Source organism: Enhydra lutris, unplaced genomic scaffold (genome assembly GCF_002288905.1).
Source record: "Enhydra lutris kenyoni isolate GAN:26980312 unplaced genomic scaffold, ASM228890v2 scaffoldscaffold2, whole genome shotgun sequence".
Lineage (NCBI taxonomy): Eukaryota > Metazoa > Chordata > Mammalia > Carnivora > Mustelidae > Enhydra > Enhydra lutris.
This window is the reverse complement of record NW_019154086.1, coordinates 79,141,591-79,155,416: the sequence shown is the minus strand read 5'-3', so window position 1 is coordinate 79,155,416 and position 13,826 is coordinate 79,141,591.

The following is a 13,826-nucleotide window of genomic DNA, read 5'->3' as shown; positions in this document are numbered from 1 at the left end:
CTAATTTCCAGAAGAAAAATCAAAGATTACCAAAGGATCATTTCCCACTGCTAGGGTTGTGAAACCTCCAAACACCTGTCTTGTAAAATTTTAGAAATGATTATAGTATGCCTCAGTGCTTAACAACCAGCTCTCTGGGAAAAATGATCCTTATTTGTAGTATTGGCCAATTTCCCTGGTATATATCCCCAAGAAAGTTAATTTCAAGCTCCCAATATGATGTTAATGAACTTACAAATTTCCTGAAAATTTAACAATTGGGATTTACAAACCAGTGTAATCTGACACCAGTACATTATTGACGATCTCTCTTTCTCCTCTTTATCAAGGGAACTACATATTATGGTTACATTTTCTTTGTTTTCCCACTGTGTTTAGAATGTATGGACCATGACCAGTCCTTTAAATTCACTGTCACCAGATCAAACACCTAGATTGGATAGCAAAACTACCACACAACACACAGAGGTCTTCCACTTTGAGACTGAAATTATAACTAGTTATAACTTTCAGGATTTTTCCTTTGTGAAGGGGTAACAGTATGTAACATAGAGAAAGAGAGCAAGTTAAGTATTTGGAGAACAGATGAACACACAAGAGTAGTCACCAATACTACTAGCTGAATATTTTTGGTACCCAAAGTTTCAGGAACATAGCAGAAATACAGGTTATTGCCACATGTTATTATTTCACCTCTCTGACTTCTCCAATTACTGTCTCTCTTGTCTTCTAATATTGGCCCCCCCTCACATTGGCCTCTTTGTTGTTCTGATATCTGCAGGTCACATTCCTACTTACTGCATTGGCTATGCACAAAGTTTCCTCTGCTTCAAACAGTGTTTTCTTAGTTACCCACTTGACTAACCACTGGTTGTCTTCAAATCTTTATTCAGTTATGATCTCTGAGGGGACTACTTTAACCAGGCTAGTTCCCAAACTCAGACACTCGATTCTCTTACTTTTTACATTTTTGTCTCCATCATACCTATCAGTTTACAATATATTCTGTAACATACTTTCTTATGATATTTATTGCTTCTTTTTGCCTTGCTCCCAATGACAATATAAGTTCTGCCAAGGAAAAACTTTTGGTAATTTAAATTGCATTTTTTTCTGTATTGCATTTTTTTCTGTAATTATCCTAAGGCACTAGAACTATCCTTTATACATAGTAGGAACTTAATAAATATATATTGAATAAATAAATGAATCCTATGTGTAATTTAAAACAAAATGGACCATGGGCACCTGGGTGACTCAGTGGGTTAAGCATCTGCCTTTGGCTTAGGTCAAGACCTTGGGGTGTTGGGATTGAGCTCCACATCAGGCTCCCTGCTTCATGGGAGTCTGCTTTTCCCGCTCCTCCCCACCAGAGTCACTTTGTTTTTTTGTCTCAAAACCTCATCAAGCACTGAAGTTTTAGAGGAAGTAGGATGACTAATATCCTTAGAACAAGTCATTCTATTCTCATGAATATTAAGAATCTTCTGTATACTTCAGGCCTTTTACTTCAAAAGGGATAAAACTATTCTCCTTTTGTTTTGTCATTCAAATACTCAATTGCTACAGATACCTTTCCAGACATGTTAGGTTGAAAATTCATCATACATATCAGAGGTATCATTGCAGGTTTCTTTTTTAATACTTCCTTTCCCTTTCATTTGAATGACCCCAAGCTGTGAAATGGCTCAGATTTGGAATTTGGGTAAAATCATTTGAGCACTGGGGTGGTTCAAGCCTGACCTCTTTAATCATAAAAGTCTAGAATATTCTTTTGGTTGTAGTAAGTAAAAGGAACTTGGGGCATCTGGGTGGCTCAGTTGATTAAGCATGGGGCTCTTGGTTTCAACTCAGTCATGATCTCAGGGTAGTGAGATTGAGTCCCCTGTAAAGCTCTGTACTGGGCAAGGAGTCAACTTGAGATTCTCCTTCCCCTCTCTCCCTACCCCTCTCCAGCTCTCTCTCTGTCTCTGTCTCTTTTTCTTTAATATAAATAAATGAATCTTGCAAAAAGACATTAAAATAGGAACTTAAGGGGATATCCATATATTTTTGTCTTAGGGGTCAATTTCCTCATGCCAAGCATCCTTATGGGTTAGACTATTCGATCATTATTTTGACCTTACTGTCCAATATCTTAACTCAGTCAGTTTAATGTTCTACTATGTTTCTGCCATTCTGGTATTGAGGCATTTCCATCAAAAGGTCTTCCATCTCCATCACCACATCTACAATGTCTCTAGCCTGTTAGAAACTGCCACAGCAATGCTTTTAATTTCTCAGTGCTTTCATTAAAAGACAGTTTCCTCAGCTTCCAAGGAGGAAAATATAGTAGAATAGGTATGCTATATAGTATAATCCATTCCAATAGTCTTTTATTTGTATTTATCATATCATTTTAGGGATTTTATGACAACTTAGTCTTGTTTCACCTCCTCACAGTGAGCCAACCAAATAAAGAATTAAAACTGGCTGCTTATTTTAGCGCATTAAACCCAAACTGGCAAATACATCTACATCATGGTTTCTTACTCCCAACACAGCTGACATTTGTTTTTGTTGTTGTTGTTTTGTTTTGTTTAGTTTTTGAGATTACCCTTGTTCATTGTAAGATATTTAGCAACCTCCTTCACTGCTACCCATTTTTTTTTAATTGAAGATTTATTTATTCGAGAGAAAGACAGAGAGAGTGAGGTGAGAGAGAGGCAGAAGGAAAGAATCTCAAGCCAACTCCCAACTGAGTGTGAACCCAATGCAGGGCTTGATCCCAGGACCCCAAGATCATGACCTGAGCCAACATCAAGAATTAGACACTTATCTGATGGAGCTACCCAGGCACCTCTGGCTTCTCTACCCATTGATGGCAATGGGTAAACAGACTGATAATCAAAAATGTCTGCAGATATTGCTAAGTGTCCCCTTGGAAGGGAAAAATTGCCTAAGAATGAGAACTACTGAGTGAAATCAATATACTCAGCTACAGCCGTTTATTTATTTATTTGTTTGTTTATTTACACCTTGTGGTCAAGCCCTGTCAAAATATATATCCATATATATTCCCCATAAATGTTCTAACATAAATTGGTAATGTCTTGCAGTTTTATTTGTGTTCTATATCTCCTCTAGCTTTTTTTTTTTAAGATTTTTATTTATTTATTTGGCAGGTGGGAGGGGGCAGGCTTCCTGCTGTGCAGAGAGCTTGATAAGGGGCTCAATCCCAGGACTCTGAGATCATGATCTGAGCCAAAGGAAGATGCTTAACACACTAAGCCACCCAGGCACCCCTTTATCTCCTCTAGCTTTATTGGCTTCCTGAAGCATGCTACAAGGTGACTCTAATTATACATCTGCTAGATGATGGAACTGGAGCTTGAGATTTGGCTTTCTCTTCATATGTAACTTGTGAGGTAAGGCCAGTCAGAACCATTAAACAAGGCAGTGACTATCTTATTGTCTATGGTAGGTGGGGAAGTTTTGGTTAGCAAGCGAAGCTATTCATGTATTCACTTGTTTGTATTTTAACTTTTTAACTTAACCAATGAATTTTTAATATCTGTGATATATTATCTCTTTAATATCAGTAATATAATATATGTATTATTGTGGTAAAATACTTATAACATTTACCATCTTAGCCCTTAAGTGCATGGTTCAGTAATGTTAAATTCTTTAAGGATGTTGTGATACCATCACTACCATCCATCTTCATAACTCTTTTCATTTTGTAAAACTGAAATTCTGTACCCATTAAACAATAACTCTCCATTGCCTCCTCCCTCCAGACCCTGGCAACCACCATTCTACTTTCTGTCTCTGTGATTTTGACCACTGTAAATACTTTATTTAGTTGAAATCATATATTTATCTTTTTCTGACTGACCTATTTCATTTAAGATGTACTGAAGGTTTATCCATGGAGTGGCATGTGTCAGAATTTCCTTCTTTTTAAAAACTGAATAATATTTTACTGAATGTATACACCACATTTTGCTGATCCATTCTTCAGTAAACATTGCGTTGGTGCAATGAATATAGATAGGATTACAAACACCTCCTTGAGACACTGCTTCCAATTATTTTGGTTATATACTCAGAAGTAGAATTGTTGGATTTTATGTTAATTCTATTATTAACTTTTTGAGGAATCACCATGATGTTTTTCACAGTAAGTGTACCATTTTATATTTCATCAACAGTGCACAAGTGGTTCAATTTCTCCTCATCTTCACTAGCACTTATCTTCCTTTTGTTTTATAACAGCCGTCCTAATAGTTATGAAATAGTATTTCATTGTATTTTTGATTTGCATTTCCCTAATGACTAGTGATTTTGAGCATCTTATTACATGCATGTTTATCCTTTGTATTTCCTCTTTGGAGAAATGTCAATTCAAGCCCTTTGCTCATTTTTGGATTGAGTTGTTTGTTGTTGTTGTTGTTGTTGAGTTTTGGGAATTCTCTATATATTCTGAATATTAATCTTTTATCAAATATATTATATGGAAATTACTCTCCCACTCTGCGGATTTCCTTTTTGTTCTGTTGATAGCATCTTTTGATGCATAATTTTGAGAAAATCATGAAGTCCAACTTTTTTAATTTCACCCTTTGTGAATAGAGAAGATATTTTGTATGATATCTTTTTTTAAAGTTTTTTTTTGTTGTTTATTAATTAGAGAGAGAGAGAGAGAGAGAATGAACTGGGAAAGTGACAGAGGGAAAGAGAAAAGCAGGATCACCACTGAGCAGGGAACCAGATGTGGGGCTTGATCTCAGGCCTCTAGGATCATGACTTGAACCGAAAGCAGAAGCAGACATCCAACCACTGAGTCACCCCTGAGATCTTTTTTAAGTTTTTTTTTTTTTTTTTAATTTGTGGGCTGACATATGATCTATACTGTAAAATGTTCTTTGTACTTTGAGAAGAATGTGTATGCTGTTGTAATTAGGTAGAGTGTTCTCTATGTCTGTTGGATTTGATTGGTTTATTGTGTTGTTTAACTCCTCTATTTCTTTTTTTATCTTCTATCAGGATATTCTATCCTTTCTTTATTGGCAGTGAGGTATGAAGTATCCAATTATTATTGTCAAACTATTCTACTTTTCATTTCTGTCAGTTTTGTTTCATATATTTTGATGGCATCTTTTAGGTGCAAAAATATTTATAATTACTATATATTCTTGCTCATTTGTACTTTTTATTAATATATAACATTCTTATTTGTCTCTAGCAGTCTTGTTTGATTTAAAGTCTAAAATTGTCTAATATTAGTATAGCTACTACTGATTTCTTTTGGTTACCGTTCCCATTCTTTCACGTTCAATCTGTTTGTTTCTTAGAATCTAAAATAGGTCAATCGTACACAGCATATACTTCAATCATGTTTTCTTATCTGTCCTGCCAATATCTCTCTTTTGATGTAGGATTTAATCCATTTACAGTTAAATTATTATGGGTCAGGAGGGACTTACTTCTGTATGTCTTATGATTTTTGTCCCTCATTTCTTGCATTCCTGTTTTCTTTTGTGTTTAATTACTTTTTTTTGTAGCAAAAGTTTAAGTCTCTTTCTCATTTCCTTCTGTGCATAGTCTATCGTTATTTTCTTTGTGGTTATTATGGGATATATTTAACACTCTAAAGTTATAACATATTAATTTTAATTTATACCAGCTTACCTTTAATAACATATAAAAATTTTACCCATCTGTCCCTACTCCTTTTGGATGCTCTTGTCACAAAATTACATCTTTCTTTTTAAAAACTTATTTATTTATTTAAGAGAGAGAGATAGCATACATGAGCAGGGGGAGAGGCGAAGGGAAAGGTAGGCAGAGTGAGAGAATTTTCAAGCAGACTCTCCATTGAGCATGGAGCCCAAATAGATGACAAATCCCAGGACCCCAAGATCATGACCTGAGCTGAAATTAAATCCGTCCCCCAACTGACTAAGTCACCCAGGTGCCCCCACAAAATTACATTTTTACACTGTATGCCCCCAAACATAAACTAATAATTCTTTTATATGCATTAGGCTCTTAAATTATGTAGAAGGCAAAATGTGGAGTCACTGAAGAAAATTACAGTAATACTGGTTTTTAGACTAATTATTGGCTTTAAAACTGGTCTCTTGCATCATGTAGAAAACAAAATTGAAGCCACAAGCTGTTGTTACAATAATACTAACTTTTATAATTGCCCATGCATTTACCTTTATTGAGATCTTTATTTTTGCATATGGTTGCAAGTTACTAATGCTAGAGTTTTTTCATTTTATGCTGCAGGAATTCCCTGGAGCATTTCTTACAGGGTCAGTCCAGTTGTAAAAAGCTCTCTAAGCTTTTATCTAGGAATATCTTAATTTCACTTAAAGTCACGTTTTTTTAGGATTGATTTTTATTTATTTGTTTATTTATTTATTTATTTAATCAGAGAGAGAGAAAGAGAGAGCACAAGCAGGGAGCATGGCAACAAGAGAGTGAGGGAGAAGCAGGCTCTCCACGGAGCAGGGAACCTCATGTGGGGCTTGATCCTAGGACTGTGGGTTCATGACCTGAGCTGAAGGAGATGCTTAACTGACTGAGCCATGCAGGTATCCCTCTTTATCAGTTTTGAAGGACAATTTTGCTGGATATAGAATTCATAGTGTGTGTGCATGTCTCTCTGTGTGTCTCTGAGTTCATTTTACTTGGTTTTGTTGAACTTGAATTTTTAATAATCATACATTTCATCAAGTTTGAGAAATTTTTAGACTTTAGTTCTTACAATATTCTATCTGCCTCTTTCTCTTTCTCGTCTCTTTCTGGGACTTTCACAGTGCGTATGTTGGTCTTGGTTGCTGGTGCCCTACAGTTAGTTACCTTAGGCTGTTTACTTTTCTTCAATCATTTTTCTTCTTTTCCCTCAGACTCAATAATTTTCATGGTCCTAACTTCAAGTTTGTGTATTCTTTTTCATGTCTATTCTACTTTGAATCTGAATTCCTTTGGTAAATTTTTGGTTTTAGTTGTTAGAATATATAGCTCCAGAATTATTTTTGGCTTCTTTTTTATGTTTTCTATCTCCTTATTGATATTTCCAAGTTTTCATAAATTGTTTTCTTGACTTTCTTTTCTCTCCATCTTCCTATAGGTCTTTTAGCACCTTTAAGATAGTTGTTTAAAATATTTCTTCTAGTATAGTTGCTATCAGGCCTTTTTCAGGGACAATCTCTGTTAATCTTTTCCTTCAAATGGTCCGTACTTGCCTTTTCTTTGTATGCATTGTGGTTTTTGTTGTTGTTAAAAACTGAACGTTTAATAATGTGGTAAATGGATATCACACTCTCTACCTTCCCCAGAGCTTGCTGTTTTTATATCTGTGAATATTCTGAAAATATTTACTTCAATAACTTTTAAATATTCATTATTATTCATCACAAGAAATATTATTTTTTTGTTTCTGGAATAACTTGACTCTATGCTGCTGTCATTATTCACATTATTATTATGCGTTGAGTTCAAATTTATTGCAATGTACTTTTTTTTTAATTTTTCCGAGTTCCCTGAGTTCACATTTGCACTTATCAGGGATTAGTAATTTTACAAATTCACAACATGTTGTCATGTAAATTTCTCTGAAGTTCCTGCATCCTTCAGTAATATGAATTTAGAATCCATTCCCAAACATGATGTATATTTAGGACACTGAGTTCTCAGTGTCTCTTTATTTCTTTGTAATTTTGAATGGTTAGCAGTCTTCCAGGATAAAACAAGGAGTTCTGCCAGCTATTTATAGTCACTGTCTTTATGTGGTAACACAGATACAGAATTTATAGCAAAAGATAAAGTACTTGTTTCTTTTCCCTGTGCAGATGCTAACATCTTTAATTACAGTTGTTCAGATCTTTAGTTCTGATTTACCTGTGACTTTTCTAGACTTAAGTTCTACTCATGAATTTTGACTATGAGACCATGATTTCTGCTTTTCTGTCTTAATGTTTTCCTCTTGGTTTGAGCTAGGCTTTTCTAAAATTAATATATTAATTTTTATATTGTTTTAGTGATAAGATGAGGTATGAGAGCCTCTCACACAAACTTGAATATGTCATATCAAACAGAAATCAGCATTAGCAGGGCTTTAATTGTAATATGTACTATATTATATTTAAAATTTTCTGAGATACCAAAGTAAAGAATTTGAGTCATATCCAAGAGATAAATTGATGTAAATTTGAACAATTCAAGTATTAATCTCCTAATTCTAGTATTTTTAAAATCTTAATTTAATTTTATTTTTCAGTGTTCCAAGATTCATTGTTTATGCACCACACCCAGTGCTCCATGCAATACATACTCTCCTTAATACCCACCTCAAGGCTCACCTATCACCCACCCTTCTCCCTTCCAAAACCCTTGGTTTGTTTCTCAGAGTCCACAGTCTCTCCTGCTTCATCTCCCCACCAATTTCCCTCAGTTGACTTTTCCTTTTCTTCTCCTAATGTCCTCCATAAGGAAGTGAAACATATGATACTTGACTCTCTCTGCTTGACTTATTTTATTCAGCATAATCTCTTCCAGTATCCGTCTATGTTGATACAAAAGTTGTGTATCCATCTTTTCTGATGGAGGCATAATACTATATTGTATTTATGGACTATATTTTCTTTTTTCCATTCATCTGTTGAAGGGCATCTTGGCTCTTTCCACAGTTTGGCAACTGGGGCCATTGCTGCTATGAACATTGGTGTACCCATTGCCCTTCTTTTCACTACATCTGTATCTTTGGGGTAAATACCCAGTAGTGCAATTGTAGGGTCATAGGGAAGCTCTATTTTTAATTGCTTGAGGAATCTCCACACTGTTCTCCAAAGTGGCTGCACCAATCTGCATTCCCACCAACAGTGGAAGAGGGTTCCCCTTTCTCCACATCCTCTCCAACACACGTTGTTTCCTGTCCTGTTGATTTTAGCCATTCTAACTGGTGTAAGGTGGTATCTCCATGTGGTTTTGATTTGAATTTCCCTGATGGCTAGTGATGATGAACATTTTTTCATGTGTTTGTTAGCCATTTGTATGTCTTCTTTGGAGAAGTGTCTGTTCATGTCTTTTGCCCATTTTTTGATGTGATTATCTGTTTTTTCAGTGTTGAGTTTGAGGAGTTCATTATAGATCTTGGATATCAGCCCTTTGTCTGTAGTGTCATTTGCGAACATCTTCTCCCATTCCGTGGGTTGCCTCTTTGTTTTGTTGATTGTTTTCTTTGCTGCACAAGACTTTGATCTTGATGAAGTCCCAAAAGTTCATTAAGTTCATTTTTGTTTTGTTTCCCTTGCCTTTAGAGATGCATTGTGAAAGAAGTTGATGTGGCCAATGTCGAAGAGGTTACTGCCCATGTTCCCCTCTAGGATTTTGATAGATTCTTGCCTCATATTGAGGTCCTTTGTCCATTCGAGTTTATCTTTGTGTATGGTGTAAGAGAATGGTCAAGCTTCATCCTTCTATACATAGCTGTCCAATTTTCCCAGCACCATTTATTGACTGTCTTTTTCCACTGGATATTTTTTCCTGCTTTGTCGATGATTATTTGACCACAGAGTTGCGGGTCCAAATCTGAGCTCTTTACTCTGTTCCACTATTCTATGTGTCTGTTTTTGTGCCAGTACCATGCTGTCTCAGTGATCACAGCTTTGTAGTAAAGCTTGAAATCAGGCAACATGATGCCCCCAGTTTTGTTTTTCTTTTTGAACATTTCCTTAGTGATTCGGAGTCATTTCTGGTTCCATACAAATTTTAGGATTATTTGTTCTAGCACTTTGAGGAATGCTGGTGGAATTTTGATTGGGATGGCATTGAAAGTATAGATTGTTCTGGGCAGTATAGACATTTTAACAATGTTTATTCTTCCGATGCATGAAATGGAATGTTTTTCCATCTTTTTGTGTCTTCTTCAATTTCTTTCATGTATGTTCTGTAGTTCCTTGAGTATAGATCCTTTTCCTTTTTGGTTAGGTTTATTCCAAGGTATCTTATGGTTCTTAGTGGTATAGCAAATGGAATTGATTCTCTAATTTCCCTTTCTATATTTTAATTGCTAGTGTATAAGAAAGCAACTGATTTTTGTGCATTGAATTTGTATCCTGCCACATTACTGAATTACTGTATGAGTTCTAATAGTTTGGGGGTGGAGTCTTTTGGGGTTACCATATAAAGTATCATGTCATCTGTGAAGAGAGAGAGTTTGACTTCTTCATTGCCAAATTGAATACATTTTATTTCCTTTTGTTGTCTGATTGCTGTTGCTAGGACTTCTAGTACTATGGTGAACAACAGTGGCAAGAGTGGACATCCTTGTCTGTTTTTGATCTCAGTGGGAAGGCTGCAAGTTTTTCCCCATTGAGAATGATATTTGCTATTGGTTTTTTATAGATAGATTTTATGAAGTTGAGGAATGTTCCCTCTGGCCCTGTACTTTGAAGGAACGGATGCTATAACTTGTCAAATGCTTTTTCTGCATCAATTGAGAGGACCATGTGGTTCTTCTGTCTTCTCTTACTGATTTTTCATATCGATTGATTTGTGAATGTTGAACCACCCTTGCATCCCAGGGATAAATCCCACCTGGTCATCTTTTTAATGTACTATTGGATCCTGTTAGTTAGGATCTTGTTGAGAATCTTGGTATCCATATTCATCAGGGATATTGGTTTGAAATTCTCCTTTTTGGTAGTGTCTTTGCCTGGTTTGACTATCAAGGTAATATTGGCTTCATAGAAAGAATCTGGAAGTTTTCCTTCTGTTTCTAATTTTTGAAACAGCTTCAGGAGAATATGTATTATTTCTTCTTTGAATGTTTGGTAGAATTACCCAAGGAATCCATCAGGTCCTGGACTCTTGTTTTTTGGGAGGTTTTTGATCACTGTTTCAATATTGTTACCAGATATTAGTCTATTCAGGTTTCCAATTTCTTCCTGTTTCAGTCTTGGAAGTTTATAGGCTTCCAGGAATGCATCCATTTCTTCTAGGTTGCTTAACTTATTGGCATATAACTGTTGAAAATAATTTCTGATCATTGTTTCTATTTCCTTGGTGTTAATCATGATTTCTCCCCTTTCATTCATAAGTTTATTAATCTGGGTCATCTCTTTCCTTTTTGATTGGTTTGGCCAGTGGTTTATCAATCTTATTGATTCTTTCAAAGAACAAACTTCTAGTTTCGTTGATGTGTTCTACTGTATCTCTAGTTTCTAACTCATTGATCTCTGCTCCAATTCTTAATTATTTCCCTTTTTGTGCAAGGGGATGGCTTAATTTGTTGTTGATGTTCCAGTTCTTTAAGGTGTAAAGAGTGTTGGTGTATTTGGGATTTTGGGGATTTTTCAATTTGTGTGTGTGTGTGTGTGTGTGTGTGTGTGTATGTGTGTGTGAGGCTTGGGTGGCTGTGTATTTCCCTCTTAGGACCACCCTTTGCCATATTCCATAGGTTTTGGACCAACGTGTCTGCATTCTCATTGGTTTTCATGAATTGCTTAAGTTCTTCTTTGAGCAGGATGTAGTTTAGCTTCCAAGTGTTTGAATTACTTCCAAACTTTTTTTTGTGGTTGAGTTCCAGTTTCAAAGCATTGTGGGCTGAGAATATGCAGGGAATAATCCCAGTCTTTTGGTACCAGTTGAGCCCTGATTTGTGACCTAATGTGACCTATTCTGGAGAAAGTCCCATGCGTTTGAGAAGAATGAGTATTCTATTGTTTTAGGGTGGAATGTTCTGTATATATCTATGAGGTCCATCTTGTTCAATGTGTCATTCACAACTCTTGTTTCTTTGTTGATTTTCTGCTCAGATGATCTGTCTGTGGCTGAAAGTGGTGTTTTCAAATCCCCTACAATTAATGTATTCATATCAATATGAGTCTTTATTTTGTTGGTTTATGTAGTTGGCTGCTCCCATATTGGGGGCATAAATATTTACAATTGTTAAATCTACTTGGTGGATAGACTCTTTAAGAATGATGCAGTGTCCTTCTGTATCTCTGACTACAGTCTTTAGCTTAAAATCTAATTTATCTGATATAAGAATCACTACTCCAGCTTTCTTTTGAGGCACATTTACATGAAAGATGGTTCTCCATCCCTTCACTTTCAGGCTGGATATATCGTAGGTTCAAAGTGTGTCCCTTGTAGACGACATATGAACGGGTCCTGTCATTTTATCCAATCTGTAACCCTGTGCCTTTTTATAGGAATATTTAGACCATTCACATTGGGAGTGAAATTTTTATTTACATCATGTTGCCTATAAAGTTCTTGTTTCTATACATGGTCTCTGTAACTTTCTATTCTATGTCGCTCTTGGGTTCTTTCTACTTTTATAGAACCCCCCTTAATATTTCTTATAGTGCCAGCTTGGTGGTTGCATACTCTTTTAAACCTTGCCAGTCTTGGAAGTTCTTTATCTCTCCATCTATTTTGAATGTCAGCCTTGCTGGATAAAGTATTCTGGACGCATGTTCTTCTCATTTAGTGCCCTGAATATGTCTTGCCAGCTCTTTTTGGCTTGCCAGGTTTCTGTGGACAGGTCTGATGTTATTCTGAAGGTCCTTCCTCTATACATAGGAATCACTTCCCCCTAGCTGCCCTTAGGACCTGTTGTCGGAAACTATGATTCATGAGTTTCACAATCACGTGTCTGGATGTCTTTCTACACTTGTTGATCTTGGTGGGTATCCTTTCTGCCTCTAGGACATGAACACTTGTTCCAGGCCCCAGTTTAGGAAAATTTGCATCCAGTATTTTTCACCTATATCTTCTAGTCTTCTCTCTTTCTCTACCCCCTCAGGGATCCCCAAAATCCTGACATTGGAATGTTTCATGGCATCATTTATTTCCCTAATTTTGTTCTCATGGCTTCTAAGTTGTTTGTCCCAGGCCTCCTCCTGATCCTGTTTTTTTTTTTTTTTTTAAATCAGTTTGTCTTCTAGATCACTAATTCTGTCTTCTGCCTCAGTTACAATAGCTGTTAGAGTATTTAGATTGAATTGGGTCTCAATAGCATTTTTTATTTCTGCCAGATTTGCTCTCACTCTGCCCTTAGAGATTCTATGTTGTCACTAATGGTCTTCTCCAACCTAGCCACTGCCTCGACAGTTTTTACCCTGAATTCCATTTCCAACATATTGTATATGTCCATATCCAATAGTTCTGTGGCAGAGGTCACAGTCTCTGAATTTTTCCACTACTGGTGTTTCTCCTCCTAGTCATTTTGATGAGAGGTGGTTGAGGGGTATACCCGAATATATCAGCCTTGATCCAGGCAAGGTGCACCCTGGAATGTTTTGGAGCAATTGGAAGTCACCACCAAAAAGAAAGAAAATGAAAAAAAGAAAGAAAAAAGGAGAGGAAAAAAGAGAAAAAAAAATCCAAAATTAGTCCCAAAAGTAAGATTTATAAGGTGCATAAACCAAAAATGAACAAACAAGAAGACTGACAAAAGTAAGAACAAGACAGAAAAAAAAAAAGAAAAAAAACAGTTAAAATGAACTCCAAGATTAAGATTTATATAATACAAGAACCAAAACAAATACACAGAAATGTTGACAGAAGAATAAGATTGGAAGGTGGTTATAAACCCTTGATGTGGGCAAGGGAGGTTATTTCAGTAATTCCTGGGTGTATCTTGTTATATTTATTAAAGGTCTCAACTTTCCAGAGATAAAGGGAAATTAAAACTGGCTTATATATAGGGGTTGTATTGAATAGGGAAAAAGGATTACCTTGAAGCTTATATCTATATCTATATCTATATCTATCTATATCTATATCTATATCTATCTATCTATCTATATATATATATA